We start from the raw sequence: 4,637 nt of genomic DNA, 5'->3' as shown, positions 1-4,637 counted from the left end.
CCTTGAATTCTTCGTTACTCCAAGTGCTTCAGCGATTCTGAACGTGTTCAACTCAGCATCATTATTGTTGAAGATCCATAGCCATAAAAATAAGAAAACAGATGTTCAATCATTTTTATACAGTGTCATAGTATTATTATACAACATCAAAGTCCAATTGCATCACAACTTTGAAATAATACTATGGTGATATGTATCTCTCCCACTTAGTCAATACTTCCATCTTACAATGAAAACCACTACCCCTTACATAATTATCCGTAAACCATATGTATGTAGTGTGAACTACCAAATAATTCTCCCCTTTTTTGTCAATATAAATTGGCAAAGGTACGAAAACTACGAAATCATAATGAAATTTTGAAAAAAAATACTTCATGACTAAAAGAGAAGATATCAACTTTGTTTCAATGATTTCACTTAGTCGAAACTAAGGGTATTCATCAAGGAGTTTATAAAGATACGAGATAACTCCTACAATATTCCACAACTGCACTCCCCGCAAAGATATAGCAATTAAGCACAAGTTCAATTAAGAACTCCCCCCATTTGATGTCATTCCTGGTAGGCTTTTAAAGGGGACAGAAAATAAGAGCAAAGACAGCCTACAGTGATAACCTGCAAGTGCACAGGGTCTAGTGTATAGAACATGGCAAGCAGGGTCATTCCACAGAGACTTGGGGTGTATTGAAGCATTCCTAAGCTAGTTAATCTAAATGAAATGAGTGACAAAGTAATAAGGCAGATGCAAAGATGGGAAAACAGTTAACAAAGCAAAGCAAATGACATGAAATTTAAGAACCAAAACAGCAAAGCAATATGGCAAAACAGTTAAGGACCAAGGCTGTAAGCCAAGGGCAGGGAGGAGTTTGTGCACTGATTTCAATGCACAACAACTACAATTTGCAAGAAAAACTGAACAAGATGGCTAAGAAATTTAACTGAGCAGGGAATCAAAATAGACTTGAAATTATAAGTGACTGTAAAAAGATTTGTGGCTAAGCCAAGGCTTAGAATCCACCTTGTGACCTAATCAAGCAATGCAATTCTAGGTTGAGTTGAAGATCTTGAGCATATATTAGAATGGGAGGAAAATCAGCTTGCTCACTGATATGCCCCTAGTATTGACTGTCTTTTGACAGCACAGTCAATCACAGGCATACCAGAGCACTGATTACTTCCCATTGCTCAAGCAAAACAGGCATCAAGATAACTATCCTAGCAATACATCATTCAACAGTGCACTAGGCTTCATCTGAGCCTTAGCAAGTGATAAATTAAAACATGATGAATATGTGAAAATAAAACTGAATTTGAAAGTGAAGCAAAAACAGAACATGAACAATTGAGGAACTGGCTAGTCCAGTCCTCTTGGTGGTGCACTGGCTAGTCCAGGCATATTTACAACACCCACACACCCCTCTATTTATACCCAGAAACCCAATTAGGGTTCATACAATATTTCTCCCCAAATCCCCAAATCAATAAAGTTAGGGTTTCGAAATATCACCAAATTTGATGGGATAACTGCTCCATCTCGTCGACCCACTATTCTTCTGCCTCTCCTGGTCCATCTCCATGCTTCAATTGCTTCTATAGACTCACCTATTTTATCAATTTCTCACCTAGGGTTTCAGTGAGATGAGAGATGACAAATTGATGAAATAGATGGCTAGAGAGATAGGGGAAATGATGGTTTTCGGTAGGTGATATCCATGATGGCTTTTGGTGGGGGTTGTGGTGGTTGAGGCAGTGGAGTTGGCGGATTTGGTGGTGAAGGTGAGGCTGTTGCAGACGGAGTGTAGAAGATGGAGTCGATGGAGAAGAGATTAGGTGCTGTTTGGTTTAGGGTATAGGTGTTTGGTACTCAGGTGTTGAGCAGGTGGAGAGAATCTTGATGATCAGCGAAGATAAAGCGTTGGATGCAAAGATGATGGATTCATCCAACGGCGAGATGGGAAGGAAGCGAGGAGCGACCGTTGGATGCGAAAGTACAACGAAACTGACGGCTCAAGATGAAGTTAGGTGCTGTAGTGTTAGACAGGAGCTTTAGACTTCGATGCACGACGATGAAGCGACCGTAGGATGCTGAGATGATCCAATCTGACGGCTGAAGATGAAGGCGGGTATGGATATTGGAAATGGGTTTGGGTGAGGGTTTTGGGCCTTGGGTATGCCAAGCCCATATCTTCTTTAAGAACAATTCTTCCTCTTCAAGCCCACTTCTAGCCTTTTGGTCTTGTGCACAACATTCTTCGCGGCTTCCTTGTGTAACTCCTCCCGACTTTTCATTACTTTTCTTCTCTTTTCGCTCCGCAATTCATCCAAACTTTATTTACAACCTAAAAATGCAAAATTAATTAATAAAAATATTTATTCTTGAAAACAAAGAAAATACAGAATATGGGATAAAATGTAGAATTAATGCACAAGAGATGAGTTAAATGCCAAGAAAAATATATAGAAATATGCACTTTTTAGCACTCATCAATTCCCAATAGAACAACATAAGCGACCTTACTTTTACAAGAAAAGAAGGATTTCTTTGGACAAATTACATGAATTTGTATCCAGTAAACTCGAATAAATCAACCACAAGAAGATTTTATTGATTAATTTAATTAGAATCACTCACCATAAGAAAAATTACGGAGCCATACAATACTTTCACATAAAATTGGATTAGGGAAAGATCAATACTGCGGAATTTTTCAAAAGTTCATTTTATCTTTTATCAATATTTGCATAAAGACATAATAGACTTAATTAACTTTTGAGCATTTTCAGCTAAACTTCTTGTGGATTTAACACATTTAGCAATTTAATTGAAAGACGAAATTATTCAAAAATAAAATAATTCAAAGATAAAATACCATTAAAGTTATTACAACCACTACAAGATAACAGTTTTAATAAGTTCGACATAATAAGTTCAACAGAAACATCATAAGAGAACAAAACATAACCACATAACAAACATGAAAATCCAGTTAATCCAAGTTGTTATAAAAGCCCTTAGAAATTTCATCAAACGGTTCAGCCAGTTCTGGATGAGCTTCCAAAGTATAATCCACTTGCTCCTTCAAGCATTCAACCTGTTGTTGAAGACGGATAAACTCAGGATTTTGAGCTGAAGTTCTAGCAAGAGTTCTGATCATCTTTCCGATGCTTTCCATGGTTAAGACTTTTCGTCCTCCAAGGTTGGTTCCAAAAGGAGTAATGATGTACTGACTAAGAATCCTTCAAATGAGACAAGGAAAGCCTGGAGTCTTATCTGTCTTACACTTATCATCTGACGAAATAAGGCCACGAAAGTCGATATCACTCCCTTGTACAATATAGTAGACAAGTTCAGCAAGAGATCTGGTCCAAAAGTGCTTGTCAATTGTGTTAGGCATCAAGTTTTCCACAACCAATTTTCCAGCATCCTTAAGAAACATCTCAGCATCATGAACATCAATCTTACCATCCTTCCAGGTTAATCCGTTGTAAGAGGAAATTTTGCAAGCTCATTTGGGGTAGGCCTCAATATTTCAGATTGTGGTAATTGGAAATCACCAACCCGGGACAAATTCAAGAGACAAGCAATGATTTTACGATTCACAAAAATAACTTCATTTTTGACAATGGTTTTGAAGGTGCAGTTAACCAAATATGGCTCATGTAAATTCGCATAAAATCGAGATGTCATTTCTATATGAGATGTTCCCATAGGATAATGAATTATACCCCAAACATGATTTTCCAAAAATTCAGAATGATGTTCTACCCTAAGTTTTGATGCATCATATGTTCTCTCCATAATAGGAGTTTTGGTACTATACTCCATATAAAGGTCGAAAGCCTCCATGTTGACGAACTTAGTTAATTTGCATGCTTGGACAGAAATATGAATCATCACGATTTTGAGTATTTGAACTCTCACCACAAATAATTCTCTTTCTAGACGCCATTCTAATTATAAAAGATACTAAAACAGTTGTTGGAGAACTTACAGGGTTCTTGAACCGTTGTTAATGGTGTTACCCGAACTGTTGGTAATGGTGGAGTTCCAAAACGATGATTACAATGAAAAACGTTCTTGACCCAAGGTACAAAAGCTTCTCCTGAATCCAATTGTTTAAACAGAACATAAAATAATTAAGAAATGAAGGAGAACAAGATGGAGGTAGGCGAACCTTGGGTTTTCCTTCTAAGATTCTCGAACAGTTTGAGAAGAGAAGGCGGTGACACAAACGAGAGATGATTTTCTCTTTTTATGTGAAGGTGGAATGGAACCGACCACACAGTTCCGGAACTAGATTTAACCCGTTCAGGTTCGGGTCCACGTTCACAGTGCACACATGACACATGTGGTAAACATCTTCACGGTTTTGACTAATTATCAAATCTCAAAAACAAATATTTTTAGCTCAATAAATTGCAATTTGAGAATGATAAAAAGAATGTTTCTATGAAGGAATGCTCCATGGGAGTTTTTGACAAAAATATGAGAGTATAGTCATTCAGATTTATGACAGCATGACTCCATGAGAGAACTTCCTTACAGCTACATTTATACCAAGATGAGTTGTGGAAAATCCACGAGTCTGAATTTTCAAGAGCCTTATAATACTTTAGGAGAACATAAAAAATAC

General features: G+C 37.2%; 1 long non-coding RNA gene across 1 annotated transcript; it reads right to left on the bottom strand.

Annotated features, from left to right (window-relative positions):
- Positions 1-2,854: 2,854 nt before the first annotated feature.
- On the bottom strand, positions 2,855-4,219 carry LOC113292791. Its single transcript, XR_003331871.1, has 2 exons — positions 3,996-4,219; positions 2,855-3,363 (listed from the first exon to the last, which is right to left on the bottom strand). It is a non-coding gene; the product is annotated as an uncharacterized LOC113292791 (long non-coding RNA).
- Positions 4,220-4,637: the final 418 nt, after the last annotated feature.

Source organism: Papaver somniferum, chromosome 7 (assembly GCF_003573695.1).
Source record: "Papaver somniferum cultivar HN1 chromosome 7, ASM357369v1, whole genome shotgun sequence".
NCBI classification, from domain to species: Eukaryota; Viridiplantae; Streptophyta; class Magnoliopsida; order Ranunculales; family Papaveraceae; genus Papaver; species Papaver somniferum.
Note: the sequence above shows the minus strand (reverse complement) of the source record. Positions and strands in the feature narration are given on the sequence as shown.